We start from the raw sequence: 19366 nt of genomic DNA on the forward strand, positions 1-19366 counted from the left end.
GATCAGGCAGAAGAATTATCAGGAGACTAAATGAATCTGAGCGTCCTTCATCCTCCCAGCAGAGTTCACTCCCAACCTCCAGCTCTACTAAAATATAGTCAGTGCTTGAGTTAGAGAGGGAAAGGATGTGATCAAAATATAGTGTATGAGAAGTTCTTAAATAAAATGAAAATATGACTATATTATTGCTTTACATGATACATATGGGAATTCTTACACACACATTTACACATATAACAGCATTCCTTCCTAAAGAGTGATTGAAGAATCAATTGGTTGAAGAATCACAATTGTGGAAATTCTATGTGAACTTACTACTGGGTTAAGAGCCCTTTGGTGATTAAGTCCCGGTGTTAAGCGCCGAGGTTAAGTTAATGCTGAATCCACCTCCATATCTCATTACAGTGGAGTTCTAGAACGATTTATTAGGAAATTCTGTCCCAATTCCAAGCCAAAATTCACCGAATGAATAAAAGTCAATTCAGCAACAACAGCAGTAACTTTTACAATCAAACCTTCGAACACAATCCAATCCAAAGATACTACATTTATGTGTGTGTGTGTGTGTGTGTGTGTGTGTGTGTCCATACCTGCCTTGGCATGCACATACACACACTAAATAAATATCAAAAAGTTAAAGATTATTAATGAGTTGTTAAGCCCACCAAAAGGAAGGCAGAGAATTAAAAGCTGGGAATAAAACTTCTCTAAAGTGACTGATTCAGATACTGACTTAGGCCAGTAAAAGTTATCTGAATAAAAACAGCTTGAATGGTAGGCTCAGCAGATAAGAGCACTGGCTGCTCTTCCACAGGGCCCAGGTTCAGTTCCCAGCACCAAGGTGGCAGTTCACAACTGTCTGTAATTCCAGTTCAGGGAATCTGACATCCTCACACAGACATACGTAGAACACCAATGTTAATTTTAAAAATTAAAAGAAAAAAAAAAAAAAACAGACCTCCGGTCATTGCTTATAGACCGGAAGCCTCTGTCTTAGTTCTCTTTCCCGACTTGCAAGATGGCAGGTGAAACGGTGAAGAAGACTGATAAAAAGGAAAAGAAACCTGCGGCCAAGAACGCTGGCGGTGATGCTGCTGCCTCTGGTCCCCGGGGCCACTGGTGCAGCCCAAAAGGGTCACCCTAAGGTTAAAAAGCCCGAGAAGGGGGAAGCCCCATTGCAGCCGAAACCCTGTCCTGGTTAGAGGAATTGGCGGCTACTCCCAATCTGCTATGTACTCCAGAAAGGCCTGTACAAAAGGGAATACTGAGCTGCCAAGACAAGGTTGAGAAGAAGAAGAAAAAGAAGGTCCTTGCTACTGTCACAAAAACAGTTGGTGGGGACAAGAACGGTGGCACCCAGATGGTAAAGCTTCGAGAAATGCCTAGGTATTATCCCACCAAAGATGTGCCTCGGAAGTTGCTGAGCCATGGCAAAAAGCCCTTCAGCCAGCAGTGAGAAGGCTGCGCTCCAGCTTCACTCCCGGGACTGTTTTGATCATCCTCACTGGGCGCCACCGGGGACAAGACAGTGGCTTGCTACTTGTGACTGGACCTCTTGCCATCAGCAGAGTTCCTCTGCGCGGAGCACACCAGAAGTTTGTCATTGCCACCTCTACAAAAGTTGGTATCAGTGAGGCTAAAATCTCCAAACACCTGACTGACACTTTTCAAGAAGCAGCAAGCCCAGGCATCAGGAGGGCGAGATCCGATCAGCGAAAGGCTGATCAGAAAACTGTGGACTCGCAGATTTTGCCAAAGATTAAAGCTGTTCCTCAGCTCCGGGGCTAACTGCGAACTCAGTTTTCCCTGACAAACGGGATGTATCTGCACAAACTGGTCTTCTAAATTGTTAACAACCTAATTAAACAGCTTCATATGTGTAAAAAAAGAAGGAAAAAGAAAAAGAAAAAGAAAGAAGGAAGGAAGACTTTGAAATTTTAAAATATATCTTTAAAAACTGACAGTTGGGGTTTATTTTTAATTAACCTTATTCCTAATGTGTCCGTATCTAATATTTTTATTGCACTGCACTAATCCTCCAGTCCTGCATAAACCCAAGATCTACTCCAAATCTTCAGCAGTAAATTGCCACATTTCTCAGACAAGGAGGTCTGTTGGCTAAACTTGGGCTTGATATCCATAGCTTCTTGGAGAATGTAAAAAACTGTTAATGTTGACTATAAAATCTAAGCTCACGAAAGTGAAAACAACTCAAACTGTTCAGTGCCCAGAGCAGATGCTGGGTGCAATGATGGTGGTCACTTTATCCCTCGCTTACCCTACACTGTATGTGCCTTCAACTGCTTGTCTAACCATAAGTTCCTTAGGCCACATGTCTCAAGCTGCTCATTACATAATCAGGCGCTCAGAAAGTATGCGGAAGAGGGCTAGGGACACAGCTCAGCAGTAGAGCAAGTCTTATCACCTACAAGTCCCCAGAGTTCGGTCCCCAGAATGAAACAAAAACGTATCGGACAGATGATGCACAGACATGCATAAGCATGAGTGTCGGGGCAGCCTCTGGAGTTAGAACAGCAAATACACAACCTCCCTATTTCCCATGGAGTTTGCTGTGATAGAGTACAAAAGAGTTAAGAGAACGGGAGAGCGCCCACTTTAAGTTCCGCTTGCCATTCTACCTTTGCTTTGCCCAAGGGTCTAGTACTTACAGAGCACCTTGTATGTGAACAACTGCAAGCTAAGCCAGCAGCCTGAGATAACTGCTTATTGAGCCACGACACTTCCCAACACCCACTTTAAGGAGGGGAGTATGAAGCCCTGAACCTTCACCGGGTAGGTAATTTTCCCTGAACCTGGCTTCACATTAGCATCCAGCACTGAGCCCAAGCCACCCCTGTGTTCTGGAAGCGTCCCACATCCTGAACACTCTCCTATGAGACACACACACTGGTTTTATGTGGAGTAAGCACCATACGCTTTTCCAAATTTGGTCAAGATTAGTTCTTTTTAAAAAAAATAAAATAAAACAAAAATAAAAGAGTTTGGCAAAGTACCAGAAAAGGTTGTCTTTTTTAAAGGACGTACAAAGATTATTTTGGAAAGCTGGGGAAAAAAAAGAAGGCTTGCAGCTTTATCAGACAGTCAGGAGGAAAGGTAATTGGTTTCTCTGAAAAGCAGTGACTGCTCTATTCACTTCTAGTTCTACCCATAGGAGTAGGTACCTAGCGAAGACACAGGTCATTTAGAAACCACAAAACAATACTTCATTTCAAGTGGACTTTAAGAATTGTTTCAAATGGCTTAACTTAATCCCTAACATAGCTGAGCCTTTAAAAAGCTTCTTTATGATAAAACTGCGTATTCATGTTGCTTTTATCGATGCATTGTAAGCATTTTTATTGTAGTTAAACACTCCTAAAACATGGTCACACAATCGGTTGAAATGTTTCCAATCTTTGAAACTTTTCACGAGTTTCACACACTTCATTTTCTTGTATTTCTCCAAATAAGTACATGATATCAAATGAATATTTTTAAAAACCTACTAAAATACTGCTTGTGAAGAAAACAGACCTTTCTCATGAATAATATTTTAGTGAGATATACTTTATCTCACTAAATGGATATAGTTAGCTGGGCAGTGGTGGCGCACGCCTTTAATCCCAGCACTTGGGAGGCAGAGGCAGATGGATTTCTGAGTTCAAGGCCAGCCTGGTCTACAAAGAGAGTTTCAGGACAGCCAGGGCTGCACAGAGAAACCCAGTCTCAAAAAACCAACCCCCCCCCCCAAAAAAAAACCAACCAAACAAACAAACAAAAAACCTAAATGGATATAGTTGATAGGAACAAGAATCCATACCCTGACTTAAAGTTTGAATTTGCTAGTCTAAACTGGTTTAGAAACCTCAACTGTCCATACGTGAAGTGAGGTTATCATTACATTTTTCAGAGGTACTTTTGTAGGTGGGCTTATCTACATAGCAAAGCTACAGTAGCTAAAGTTTTGACTTTCACATAAGTCCTGTATTTAACAATTATTTTTTGTTGTTATGTAAATTTGCTTTCAGTTTAGGCATTAAAGTATATGTTCATATTGATATTTTTATTAAAAGATATTTGGGAAAAGCACTGTCTTGTCTTTCACTTTTCAAAAGTATCTCCAAAATAGATTTTAATGTCTGCGTGATATTCCAATAGATGCTTATTTTCTTTTGATGAGGTTTCTTTATGCTATTTTAAATTTTTAACTTTTACTTTTATTTGTGTAGGTCTGTGCATGTGCACAAATATACATGCATGTAACGGTGCCAGAGAAAGCCAAAAGGGTTCATCAAATCCTCTGGAACTGGTTGTGACCCTCCCAAGATGGGAGCAGGGAATCGAACTTACACACTGAAAGACCAGCAAGCACTGCTAATCACTAAGCCATCTACCTCTCCATTCCTGGGTTCTCTCACTTTAACAATGATAGCATCTTTATTTTTGCCAAGTTTTTGGTTAGCCTTTAAAGACAAAGTCATAAATGGCAACTACAGAGCCAAAAAAGGTCTGAGCGCAGTGAAGCATTGGCCCCAGGGGCCCATCTCAGCTCCTCCTCTGGTTCCCTTTAACACTCAGTGCTCTGGGATCCTTTTCCTCAGGCCCGCTTCCTCTGATAGGGTTTTCCATTTGGTCACCAATGGTTTTAGATCAGCTGCCCCAAAGGAGATGTTAAACATCTGGGTGAAAATGGCTTTTGAGGGAAATTTTCAGTATCCAGATGGTTCTTTCCTTCTTAAATGTCTCTCCAAAACAAGGAAGAAAAGAAACAGAAACTTCACATAAAGTCAGCACGTAGATGGAGAAAAGATAAATGACTTAGCAGAAGACAGAAAGGTCAAACCTAAGACACGCAAGGGAAGGCACCCGTGGAATAAAAGCTAAACTGTCCCCAGGAACTCTAGAAGATTCAGGAAATGTAAGTGTGAGAGAGAAGGGAGGGATAGACCAGCGACAGCAGCTAAACCCCAAGATGCTTGCCAGATCAAACTGGTTCCCCTTCCCAGCAGAACAGATGGGCCATTTCTGCTGAAACAGAACCAGAATTGTTCGAATCTAGATGAGAGTGGCTTGAGGCATAGAAAGTAGTGTAAAAAAACAGAACTAAGCGGAGTTAAATGAAAATCTGCACACTGACTAAAATAACCTTAGCCACTTCCACTACAGTATGATGGGAGCCAGGCTCCTGAAACCTTGGGCAGAGACGAGATGAGTCCTTCCTGAAGATGGTGAATTGTAGATGAGCAACACCCACGGATGGCAACACACGGGGATTGCTGACAGCAAACAAGTCTTGCAAACACACACACACACACACACAGAGAGAGAGAGAGAGAGAGAGAGAGAGAGAGAGAGAGAGAGAGAGAGAGAGAGAGAGAGAGAGAGAGAGAGAGAGAGAGAGAGAGAGAGAGAGAGAGAGACTCACACACACACACTAATTCATTAGTTCATACTTATGGAAGGATGCTTTTCTGGGTACATGGGACTGAAAAACAACCAAAACATAAATCTCTCTCTTCACAGAGCTTCCATCCTAGTGTAAGAAAACAAACAATAAATACCACAAACAATAAATTATATAGTATAGGGAGAAAGTAAAGCCAGAAAGTGGGGGAGGGGATGCCAGAAAGTGGTCACATATACATGTATGTATAAAGCCATATGTAACATGAAAGTAGAAAGGCAAGTATTTGGGGGACCAACGAGAGTGGGGAGAGGGCAAAGGAGGGTCATGAAGGTGACTAAGCAAAGTACAGTGGAGGCAGGTACATCAGTGGATGCACACGTCATAGGGAAACTCATTATTTGGTATGCATACTAAAAATAGTCTTGCCGGGCGGTAGTGGCGCACACCTTTGATCCCAGCACTTGGGAGGCAGAGGCAGGCGAATTTCTGAGTTCGAGGCCAGTCTGGTCTACAAAGTGAGTTCCAGGACAGTCAGGACTACACAGAGAAACCCTGTCTCAAAAAACAAAAACAAAAAAAAATGGTCTTAAAGGATCTCAAAGAAATAATAAAAGACATTTTACCCTTTTAGTCGTAATTACATAAAGTTTAAAGTAGCAATCCAAGAACAACACAAACTCTTCTGGTTTAAAGATGTGTGAAACCTGACACAGCTTTCTGGCCTGCTGGAATGTGAATGGCCTCCACCACATGATCCCATTGCTATGGTCGAAGACGTTCTACTCCACCTTCCCCCACCATGACATTCTTAAACCTGAGAGCATCCAGTGGAGAACTGTGGGAAACATCATTAAGTTACAACGGGAATAGTATTTCAGAAAACTGGCCGGGTAGCTTCCCACAAAAGGAGGAACCGATGTTGGTTTGCAACCTAATAACTTCATAAGACAATAATTACAAAAGGAAGCTCTACGTCTGGTGGCCTCCAGCAGGCAGGGGAGAACAGTGTGGCCATCTGCACTGGAGTCAGTGGGAGAGCTCCTCTGTCCTTCCGAGCTGAGTCCTCAGCTAGCCCTGAGCAGAGTGATCAAGCCTGCTCCAACAGAGATCATGTGCCGCTTAGGGGGGCTTCTTGCTGTACAGTATGCCCACCAACCCATCTGACTCTACATGCAAAGGCGAGCCCAGATGGAGTGGTTCATCTGGAGGGCTGGAGGCTCCACACCATCGTTCCTGCGGTATTTAACAACGGCCTCAGTGACTGTCAGATGGATCAGAGGTGATACAGCTACAGATCAGGGGCTGTGACTACAGTGTAGCTTTAGTGGCTTGGAAGTCCCTTTACAAACAGTGTCAGATGTATTAAAAACGCCCCCATTGCACACTAAAAAATACGATCTTGGTATACAAGAGTGAAAGAATTTCGTAAATTTTTACTTAGATTTTTTTTAGTTGGCATATAGGATGCTGGGTTTCACTGTGACATTTTTCTTTGTATGTGTATGTGTATGTGTATAATTAAACAGCAGATAAATAAAATTAAAAGTTATTTTTTAAATTGTAGTGTCTAAAAATAATGAAACTGCAGAATCTAAAATTTTGTCTCTAATATAAAATTTTATAGAAAATTACTGAAGAATTAATTTTCACCAAAATAGAAGTATCAACAAGAGAACAGAAGAATCAATATATACTAACAGTGTTTCTCAACCCGTAGTTCATGACCTCTTTGGGAGTCTCATCAAATATCTGTAGACTGGCTATTTACGTCACAATTCATAACAGTAGCAAAAAGACAGTTATGACATAGCAACCAAACCGTGCTATGGCTGGGGGCAACCAGAACGTGAGGAACTGTATTAAAGGGTTAAAGCAGGTTGGGAACTACTGTTCTAGAAGAAACTATACAGGGAGAGACAAAAGGGCTTCTCAGGGTGATGGCAGGGGCTCCTCAGAGCATAGCATGTGGCCCTAGAGAACCCTGGGTCCAGATTGGGAAAGAATGACAGAAGTCTCTGAAGAGGACATCCCAGGAGAGAAAAAAAAAGGCCAAATTTTGAATATAAGCCAATAAATGACATTTAAAGTGCCAACCCAAGAAATAGTATTATATAAATGTTTTTGTGTAATAAATACCTCAGAACTGAAGGTGGTTACTTCTTTGATAGGAAAAAGCAATGGGGCTGATGGTTTTGTTCTTAGCATTGTTTCCATCTTAAAATGTAGAGTAAGTGATTTTGCCAGTAGTAAAACTTGCTCTTAAAAAAAGCTAAAAGTAATTTGGTGATATCACAGAGGGAAAACATAACAAGCCATGAAATTAGAAGAGAAAACTATCTTGTCATAAACAGAGCATTAAACATTACATAATGCTACCATAACTCCTCAAAATGAGAGACAAATTCATAGACTCAGAAGGCGTTAGAATCACGTTGTCGTAGAACTAACGATGCATGAGTTTGCCTGGTGTCTCAGTCACTTTGTCCTTGCTCTGATCAAATACCATGACAAGCAATTTATCAAAGAGTTTTACTGGGCTTACGCTTTCAGAAAGTAAGTCTGTGACACAAAAACATGTCAATAGAAGTAGCTAGAGTCCACATCCTAAACCTCAAACAGGTAGCAGAAAGCACACAAAGCCCCCTCCAGCGACACGGTTCCTCCCATCAGGCCACACCTCCTAACCCTCCCAAAGTAGTTCCACCAGCTGGAAACCAAGTATTCAAACATACAAGCCTATGGGGCCACTCTCATTCCAACCACTACACATAGGCTCTTAGCAAAGCCCCAGAAGAAACTCTTAAAACTGGGTTTTTATTTATAGGCACATATATTTACATATTTAAATATGCACATATATAACACATAACTTCAAAGTATGCACACATTTTACAGAGCATTTACAGAAATGAAATATTTTTCCACCACAAAGGGGAAATAACTTTCTCTTCCCAGTCTGACTTCTCTTCCATAGCCCATCCTCTAAAGCTGAGGACCATTAGATGAGCAGCTACTTTGAAAATCTGGAATAAGGGTTACATTCGTATTGCTGTCACGGGAGGTACTTACAAGGCTTGTGGTCATCTCTGCTTCTGCTCTCAGTCCTGACCGAAGAAGAAGAGCTTCCAGGAATAGTCTCAATACCTCTCTGCTGGCTTATCTAGTGTCTCCGACGTGGAGGCACGGGATTAACACCATGTCCTGATAACAACCTGCTGGACAGCATCCAGCACCCGGTGCATGGGAACCGCAGAGGATGAAGGTTGAAAGTGGGCACGCTTAGAAGCCGCAAGTCTACAGACTATTGTTCCAGTTGTCAGACATTTAAAAATGTAATTAAGGGCTCTGTTAATCAGCTTTCTGTCACACACACAAAAAAAATCTAACATCCAACTCATAAAGAGAAAACATTTACTTTTGGCTCAAAATTTTGAGGGCTCCAGCCCTGTTTATGTTGGGCTATAATAAGGGACAAAATCATAGGTGTACGAGACAAAGCAGAACCACTTACTTACCTCGTGGCCAGAAAGCACAAAGGAAAAGCAATCAGGGGGCCAGATCCCCAAACCCCATCCTATGGCACATCTCCAGGGGACTAAAAGCCTCCCAGTAGATTCCACCTCTTAAAAATTTCAACACCTCCCACATACTCACACGCTCACACACACAAAAATTAACTAATTAATTAATACAAAAGTGTTTAAATATGAAAGAATTTTATCACTTAAAATTTTAAGATACTAGAAATCACTCCAAATTTGATAGTAATTAATTATAAATATCTACAGGATAATTGGTGATGAACCATGATTATAATTATAGTTTATAATTTATTATTAATAAATCTAAATTATCGCTAATAGGAAGAAACTGATCAATCGTGTTAAGGCTTCTTTTCTAACCTCTGTATAATATGATGTTCTTGATGTTTGAGAAGATAATCAGGATGTGCTGTAGACCTACTATGGGGGTGGTCAGGTTGCTGGCTCAGTTTTAAAATCCTGCTGTTTGTGATTCTGTGGTGTTCATCACCTCATAAATAGTTAGAATTCTGTTGTCATTGCTTTTCCCATTGTAAATAAATTTCCATTTGTGCTTGAGTTTGTGCTTTCAATTCTGATTCTTTATTAAGGGAAGGGCCCCCAAAATGAGAAGTCTTGGCCCCACAATAATTTAATCTGAGCATGGCAGATTTTATAGAGACTTGGGATGTCTGCTTCTATAATTTTCAAAGAAAGCAGAACCTCTCTTCCCTGTCTAACATGCATTTTAGAAGTTGTAGGGGCTGTTTCTATTCTCCCAGGAATTTGCAGAGCCTGAGGGCCCCTGGGTGGTGTGAAGGACTCAATGCTCTCTCTTAGAGGAGAAAGGCCCACACACCCAGAAACACCTCACTTGCCCTTTGACTGACCAATGTGCAGTCTATCAATCACATGGCTGAAAACGTACTCCCTCAGACCCAAATCTAGAACAAATCTTCTTACATATAAACACGTATTTTTTTGTACAGTTTAAATATAGACTGGGTTATTTGTTTTTTTTAAGAACACAGCTAAGAAAGGGAGATCATACTTTATTTTGGTTGGAACTTTACCAGTTACTCACCATTTCAGAAAATCACACCACTGACAGGAATGCTAGTGGCTACATTTGATGGCCAATAGAAATGATAAATGAAGCCCTATGCTGCATACTCAGGAGTTGTAGCATTAGAAGCTGTCACATTTATGGGGATTGTATAAATAGCTGCAAGCATCTGGATGCTTTATATCTTCAGGTGTGAGTGGGTCTAAAATACATGTTGTTTAATGTAAGGTCCTTTCATTTCTTTTTATATAGTAGTTGATATAATACATTGATTCCTAATCATATGTGTAAGTGACTTACATTATCATTCAATTTCATTTTAGGGCAGTAGAGAAAAATTTTTCAAGTACTGAAAGCCACTCTCTACATCCAGAGACCACACCACTCAACCAAATGATCTTCTAGAATGTTCTGAATGACACAGAAATTTATTTCTATTAAAGTAAAATCCTGGTAGGTATCGTGGTACATTCACTCAGACATGTAGGAGAGGCTTATGAGTTCCAGTTCACCCTGGGTCACACAGCGAACTCTAGACCATGGTGGCCTACATAGCATGTCCCTGTCTGAAAAAACACAAGACACCAGAAAAAAAGAGGAGAGAAAAATGAAAGAACAATAAGTTATAGTCCGGTATTAACACCTAAGTTTGTGAATTGCCTTATTCCTTTCAAAGGGCCAGACGTCAAGGGAAGCAGCTTCCTGGAGCAGACCCTGCCAAGATATCCAAATGGGAAAGGTTGAAGAAGAGAAGAGATGAGGTGACAAACCCCAAGATCAACTTCCTTAGCTTCACTCTTTTGATTAATGTCAAACTCGTGAATAGTCCTACAAAAGAAAAATAGTCATTCACTACCTGACCCACCATGGTGACTTCCCTGTGCTTCCCACCTACACGGAGTCTCAGCAGCGCATCTGGCTCGGGGTGCAGAGGAGGAAGGAGACATCACAGAAGAGTTGCCCATGAGTTGACGTTTAAGAGGAAACTCATAAAGATGGGCCTGGTTACAATACTTAACTCAGGCTCGAAATACTAATCTCCTGGCCTACAAAATCTTACCTGGATTAAAATTTAAAACAAAAACAAAAACAAAAACAAAAACAGGTAGTTTTCTGAAGTGGCCTATAAGTCCACACTATGAAATGAGGGTCTTCCAAACAACACAAGGGTTCACATGAGAATGAAGAAGAGGCCAGAGCAGCCATTAAAACCAGAATAAATTTAATTCTAATATAGTTTGTCAATCAGAAAAACAAACCATAAACCTTTCTTCAATGGGTAATATTAAACATGCAGAGTGCCAGTGACATGATTCAGCCTGCATGACAAACTGAGTTCAATGCCCAGGACCCACAGAGTGGAAGGGAAAGAAGCAACTCCCTCCAACTGTCTTCTGATCGCCACATAGATGCCACAGCATAGACGTCCACCACACAGACAAAACAAACAAACAAATAAGTGTGATTCAAAAACATTCATAATGTGGGACCTTGAATGAGAATAACCCCATAGACTTATATTTGACTACGTAGTCCCCATTTGGTGGAACTCTTTGGAAAGGATTAGGAGTCGTGGCCTTGTTGGAAGATGTTTGTCACTAGGAACAAGCTTTGAAGATTCAAAAGCCCAGGCCACTCCCAATTAGCTCGCTCTCAACCTCCTGCTTATAGATTAGATGTAAACCCTCAGCTACTGCTCCAGGGCTACGCCTGCCTGTCACTCATGCTCTCTATCATGTTGGCCATGGGCCTCACCCTCTTCGACTGCAAGCTCAATAAACTCTGTCTTCAATAGAAAAGTAATACATGAGTCTTACATCCTTTAGCATCTTTTTAAAAAGTGGTTAAAACCAAACTTGTTTTGTACTTTAACAAAAAGATAAATATGACCAAACTTCTTGCCACCTGCCACCACCACGCCACTTTGTTACAACTTCCCAATTACTACCATTCTTTTTTTTAAGATTTATTTATTTTAGTGTGTGTGTGTGTGTGTATGTGAGTGTGTGTGCGTGTGTGTGTGTATGTGTGTGTATGTGAGTGTGTGTGTGCATGTGTGTATGTGTGTGTATGTGTGTGTATGTGTGTGTATGTGTGTGTATGTGTATGTGTGTGTGTGTATGTGAATGTGTGTGTATGTATGTGTGTATATGTATGTGTGTGTGTGTATGTGTGTGTGCGTGTGTGTATGTTTGTGTATGTGAGTGTGTGTGTGTGTGTGTGTGTGTGTGTGTGTTTTGCCTACACGTGGGTGCTGGAAACTGGATGCTCTTAGCTGCTGGCCCATTTCTCTGGCCCTACTGCTACCATTCTTAACCTCAAAAATCACAATCTGAGATTACTCCTTACCCCTGACTCTGAATATCCAGTTATTAGATTCTCTTAGATATTCTTTGCCCCATTGAACTGCCTGCTGCTTCATTTAAGCCCCATGCTAGTTTCCGTAGACTCATAGGAAGCTCCTTTTCTTTCCTTTATGTGTCTTGCCTGAGACTGTTTCCAGCCATTGTGTCATTCCGTCCATGCATTTAGTTGCTCGCTCCTTTCATTTCCATGTCAAATGGCCACACCATTTCATATCAGGCAGTGGGGGTACAGGGGAGCAAGCAGAATCCCTCCTTGAGGGTATTACTCTCCAGATAGAGCAAACAATTGTCATTGTGTGAGCTATTCCTGGGGAGACAAGAACAAACATTGCTTCCCTCAAGACAAAGCAGCAAGAACAGACCAGAGCAAAGTCAAGCTCAGTGAACTGATGAGCCTATTGGGCATTCCTACAGAGCATAGATGAAGGGACTTACAGTCACGTGGGTGAGCCCCAAAGTACTTGCAGTACCAGAAAGCCTCATCTAAGCATGCATTAGCACGTCCCCATAGCAACATGGGTGGAGTCTCCCTTTCAGTTAACCTTCTACATTATATACACTCTAGCACCTCCCAAGACTACAGGACCATGTGTAGCTTGGACAGAATTACATTCGCCTGCACAGGCAGTGCCAGCAGGCATGGCTGGACTCCCAGGTAAGGGTCTAATAAACATCCCCACCTCACCTTCTATGAGGGGAGGGCAACAAGCTTGACCTTGAGGTTGCTCTCAAGTAGTCATACCTGCTCTGGTGAGAATGGTAAGCTAGGAGGACAGAGTGCCACAGTTAGAGTCCATGGTGTCTGAGGTGTGGCAGGAGGTTGTGGAGGGGTTTGGAAGCAGGGTAGATGTCATGTATTGAGATAGATGAAACCTCAAGAAGAGGGGATCCAGCTCAGTTTAGTATGTAAAAAGTATTATGGGGGCTGGTGAGATGGCTCAGCGGGTAAGAGCACCCGACTGCTCTTCCAAAGGTGCAGAGTTCAAATCCCAGCAACCACATGGTGGCTCAAAACCATCCTTAAGGAGATCTGACTCTCTTCTTCTGGAGTGTCTGAAGTCAGCTACAGTGCACTTATATATAATAAATAAATAAAATCTTTAAAAAAAAAAGTATTATGGGATTGTCATGTGACTCTCTAGTCATGCCACTGTCACATTACCTTTGAAAGGTCACTTAACCAAATCCTTTACCTAGCATGTTGAATATTCCCCTTCAGTTCCAAGTTCACAGTTAGTAATAATGGCGGATTAGTTAACCTTTTATTGCACTGACAACTTCCTGAGAGACTGACAAAAGAAGGGAAGCTTGTGTGGCGATTTGGATAAGAATGGCTCCCCACAGGCTCATAGGTCACTAAGGAGCAGGTGCTATGTGACAGGGATTAGAAGATGTGGCCTTATTGGAGGAAGATAGGTCCCTGGAGGTGGGCTTTGAGGTTTCAAGTGCTCCAGCCAGAACCAGTGATTCGCTTTTCCTGCTGCTGGAACTTTTGGATGTAGAACTCTCGGCTACTCTCCAGCACCATGTCTTCCCGAGTGCCACCGTGCTCCCACCATGACAAGAATGAACTAAACCTCTGCAACTGTGAGCGAGCCCCAATTAAATGCTTTCCTTTGTAAGAGTTGCTGTGGTCACGGTGTCTCTTCACAGCAACAAAACCCTGACTAATGCAGGTTGTCTCATAATCTCAGGGCTTTGGTATATAGGCCATGACTGGAATACTCCCCTGCTGGAAGCCTGTGGTGAGACATGACATCACAGTAACAGGAGCTTAGGTCAGACCAGTCGCTCACATCATCACAGCCAAGAAGCAGAGAAGAAGTCAGGGATAACTTCCTTTTTTAAAAAAGGTTTATTTATTATTATATGTAAGTACACTATAGCTGTCTTTACACACCCCATGGTTGTGAGCCACCACGTGGTGGCTGGGATTTGAACTCAGGACCTTCAGAAGAGCAGTCAGTGCTCTCACCCGCTGAGCCATCTCACCAGCCCCCAGGGATTAACTTTTAAAGTCACACCCCAGTGACCAACTTCTACTAGCTAAGCCCCACTCATCAGCAATCTTCCAAAAGAATACCCACGACTAACAGCCACGCCTTTAATGCATGAGACCATAGCTGACAACTCATCGTCAACCCATAATTGATTGTGACCAGTTTTCTTGAGCTATGAGCAGAGTTCTGTTTGGGAGGATTCTGTTTACTTAAGCATAAATCTTTTCATTTGTGCACACCACAACCTGTATGCCGCAAGGGTTCACATGGTTGTTCAATGGATAAAAACAATGTTTGAAGAACAATCAAAGAGCCATAGAGATAGCTGAGAGGGTAAAGGCACTTGCCACTAAGCTAATGACCTAATTCAATCTCTGGAACCCACGTGGTAGGAGAGAACTGATTCTCACAAGCTGTTCTCTGACCTCCACACACGTCATGGAACACGCACGTGCGAAAGCACAGAGAGAGAGAGAGAGAGAGAGAGAGAGAGAGAGAGAGAGAGAGAGAGAGAACCATACATAAACACACCCGCCACTAAATAAATAAATATAAAACAAATTTTAAGCAAATACATTAGATTCCATCACAAATGCAAGGGTGTGAAAATAAATGAAGACCCAGGAATGACTGCAGGCAGCTCACTCCAGGTAGCATGTGCCTGGGGCTGGGGCTCTGAAAGGAACCAGGAAGTCACATTCTGCTCACTAACACTCCTCAGTCAGCACATCAATTTTTAGAAACATATTCCCCCGCAAGGTAAGGTGCACTTAAGTCACTGATCCAGTCCTCCTTCCAATATTCACTAAGTCTGTCCCTGCCCCAGACAGCACACGACACACTGAAGCTGGAGCTCTGAACAAGCTATCCTTCAACTCAAAATGAAGACGAACTATCAGTCTTGGTTTTGCACTGCTAGTGGACCAATGAGTCCTGCAAGAAAGCAGATGTGCTTATTGGAGTGTGGATGGGGATGATGTGATCTTTGTGTGGTCCTGTGTTCACCTATCATGGAACGCAATGCACGATGGTCATATTCAAGTGTCAGTGCTGCTCATCACCATGACCTGGAGCAACATTCCGAAAGTGGTCAAAGTCGTGACTTAAGTCAAGGAAACTGAAACATTGCAGTTAAAAAACCACAACCACATTACAGGTCCATTCCTAAATGCACCGGTAATTTGCTTAAGGTTCTCTGCTTATTCCCCAACAGTGATTTCCTAAAAACCTATGAAAGTTCAGGTGTCCCAGGACTGTGCCCATCCCCTAACCTTCTCTACTACAGTGGTTCTCAACCTTCCTAAAGCGGTGACCCTTTAATGCATTATTACCTCATGTTGTGGTGGCCCCCAACCATAACATTATTTTTGTTAAGTACTACTTCATAACTGTAAATTTTTTGCTACTGTTATGAACTGCAATGTAAATATCTGATATGCAGGATATCTGACATGCAGGATTTCTGCTGGTATGGGGAATATCTGACATGCAACCCCAATTGCCTGTCTATTTACTGCCTGCCTCCCAACTGGAATTTAGGATCTATGCAGACAGGGACTTCATCTCATCCTGCTGTACAATAGTACCTTGAACTGCATTGACACAAGGTAAGTACTTAACAAAAGCTGTTGATTTACTAGATGGATACTCACTGCTCTGAGTTAACGTAAACTATATTCAGACTCTGAAGAAAATTTTCACTCTTGCAGCTGTTAAATGCTAGGGAATTCAATGACAGACTGAGACAGGAGCTCTCTGTAGCTCAGGCTAGCCTCTAACTTGGCCTCAGCTTCCTGTATCCTGAGATCACAGACATGCACCACTATAGTGTGTGTGTGTGTGTGTGTGTGTGTGTGTGTGTGTGTGTGTGTTCGCATGTGCATGTGCAAAAGCATGTGTGGAAGCCAGAGGTCAATGTTGTCTTTCTTCTTTATGGCCCTCCACCTTCCTTTTTTGTCCATGGTAACTTCTGAGGGCACATCTCTCACTGGAGCTGGAGCTCACATCAATGTGCCTGCCTCCACCCCAGGCTTCCAGGACTGGAATTAAAGACATGCGCAATGCTGGCCTTTTATGTGGGTGCTGGGGATCTGAACTCAGGGCCTCGGGCTCAGGAGCAAGCACTTTACTGCCTAAGCCGTCTTCAAAGCTTTGTTTAATATAAATTCAAGCTCAAAGAACAGAATAAAATGATGAGTAAATGCTATGATTGGAGAAAAAAAAAACCATGAAACGTTATCAGACTTCACAAGAAGGAAGCTTGGTGTTTAGAATGGGGAAATGGGGAAAATGTACAGGGCCCAGAGCACAATGAAAAACAACAGGAGAGACTTTGCCTCCAGGCAAGGTGAAAGAGAACTCGTGAAAAGTTGTCCTCCAGCCTCCATATTTGTTCCATCGAACAAATGGGAGCACACACACACACACACACACACACACTGACTGATTATTTTAATTAGATTTATTTGTATGTGTATGAGTGTTTTTCCTGAATGTGTGTATGTGCAGCATCTGTGTGCCTGGACCCCTGAAACTTGGGGTTCCAGATGGTTGTATGCCACCATGTAGATGCTGGAAACCAAACTCTGAACCTCTGCAAAGGTAGAGTAAGTGTTCTTAAGTGCTGAGTCATCTCTCCAGCCAATCTTAATTAATTTTTTAAATTAACAACCTCAACTGATAGGGAAACTCTCTCCCTGATGGTTGATGGACACCGTACCAGAGGTGCTATGCAAACTCCAGGAGAAAAGACCTCTGTGGTCTCCCCCAGTGCTGACTCTATGCTATAATCCCAACCGGCTGACAAGCTGTGCCCACTGATGAGATAGTGAGCCTGCAGTAATGGGGGTAACCAGTCACTTTCTGATTGGATCTGTGAAGCCCAGAAAAGATCAGCTGTAGAAAAGAAACTACTGCTGTTTTGCTAAGTGACCAAGGTGCCTATTATAAGCAACTGAGAGAGCTCAGCTGTGAATGACTCCTCTCTGTCTCCTCCCTCCATCCAAGGCTTAGGAAACCCTGTGGACGAGGGGCAGTGGATAGGAAGGAGAGCTGTGAAATGCTCTTCTCCACATGGCTTTGTACACATTAGCCCACAGCAGCTGTACACAAAACCCATACAAGACCAAGAGAGTCAAAATTTCCAGCATGGGTCAGGAAGAGACCCAGGGCCCCACAGTTGATAGATGCTAAAGGGAGAGTCACTATCCTGTAGGGATGTGGCTGCTGTAGGGTGCCCACACTCCCAGGGGATAGCCCCACACCCACGCACACGTGGGCAGCACTAGCTAAGTCTCATAAGGTTATTAATAGCATAGTAAAGGGAGGGCATGGAGTTGGGGAGACAGCTGGGAGCATTAAAGGGGGTTGGGGGAAGCTCTAGTGGAAGAGTATGATCAGAATATATTGTATAAATATATGGAGTTTTCAAACGGTAAACAAAAATATCATTAAAAAAATAAAATGACTTAGAAGACGAACATTTCGCCTCTCAGATGACATTTGAATAGTCTCCTTTCTGAGTCTGTTGGTTGACAGACTTCCAATAGAAGACCTGGATTTCAACTCTGCAACCGCACTGGAAAGTAAAAATTGCATAATTTTATTTCCCATCCATCCTCTGTCCTTTTTTTATGCCTGTCGCTGTTTAGAGTCTGGGGGGGGGGGGGGAATGTATTGTCAATGAAGTCATTGCCTCATTAGGAAGCAGGGTCTGAAACCAATTTTTCAGAACAATGACTTGTTAAGTGGTGAAAAATGCAGTGTTTAGTCATGGAGAAAATAAAGACAGATTCACCGTGCAATTTGTGTTTTTATATATATGCTAAGAGATGGGAATTTAACAAGTGAAGGGAGCTGGTCTATTATCAACACTCTCCTTCCAAAGAAAAACAAGCAGTTGCCCTAGTGCACCAAGCAGAAAGGTTTCTTCCTCAGTGCTCAGAGCTCCCCATCCCATATATCTTAAATTCAAAACAAACGCTGGCCTTGCAAGAAGGTGACAAATCTCCGAACGAAGGGGATACAGCACTAAAAACACATCTCCCTGGGCGAGACGAGCTGGGTGGGCATATTCTGGTGAGGGCATGCAGTGAGCGTCAAAGGACACCTAGGACCCAAAACTAGAGGGAGGAGCTACCGAAGCCCAGAGTGAGAAATCACCATGAAAGTCAAACAGATCAGACACGAGGCCAGTATTTGTAAGAAGTATTTCAGAATGATTCCGTGAGAACAAGTTCCATCCTATTGTTCATGCGGTCTCTTGAAGATAAATGGATAGAAAATACAAACGATTTGACTCCATCCAGGACGGCTCCTGAGAGGGGAAGGAAGGCAGAAGACCGATGCTTTGATATCAGCTTGGCGTGCAACAGAAAACAGCCTGCGTTCTTTCCTTCCACGGTCCAGAATGCATAGTGCAGTGATTATTTCTGCCACAGAGTAATTGCTTTCTCCCTGCTCCTGGCCAAAGACTTTAACCGTCAACTCCAACAGATTAGTCAGCAAATTTACACCATATATCAGGAGAGAGAGAGGCCAGCTCAGAGAACAGAAGCAGCGCCACTCAAACTTGTCACTCAATGAAAAGTGTTCCTTAAAGCTGGTTCTCCAGGTGGATCAACCAACCACAGTAGATCCTTCTTCTTCTTCTTCTTCGTCTTCTTCTTCTTCTTCTTCTCTTCTTCTTCTTCTTCTTTTCTCTTCTTCTTCTCTTCTTCTTCTCTTCTTCTCCTCTTCTCCTCTTCTTCTCTTCTTCTTCTCTTCTTCTTCTCTTCTTCTCCTCTTCTCCTCTTCTTCTTCTCTTCTTCTTTTCTTCTTCTCTTCTTCTCTTCTTCTCTTCTTCTTCTCTTCTCTTTTCTTCTTCTTTTCTTCTTTTCTTCTTCTTTTCTTCTTTTCTTCTTCTTCTTTTTTTCTTTTCTTCTTTTCTTCTTTTCTTCTTCTTCTTCTTCCTTCTTCCTTTCTTCTTTCTCCTCCTCCTCCTCCTCCTCCTCCTCCTCCTCCTCCTC

General features: G+C 42.4%; 1 pseudogene; it reads left to right on the forward strand.

Annotated features, from left to right (window-relative positions):
- The first annotated feature begins 1018 nt into the window (after positions 1-1018).
- LOC110325964 lies at positions 1019-1845 on the forward strand (annotated as a pseudogene).
- The last annotated feature ends 17521 nt before the right edge of the window (positions 1846-19366 follow it).

Source organism: Mus pahari, chromosome 8, assembly GCF_900095145.1.
Source record: "Mus pahari chromosome 8, PAHARI_EIJ_v1.1, whole genome shotgun sequence".
In the NCBI taxonomy this organism is placed as follows: Eukaryota; Metazoa; Chordata; class Mammalia; order Rodentia; family Muridae; genus Mus; species Mus pahari.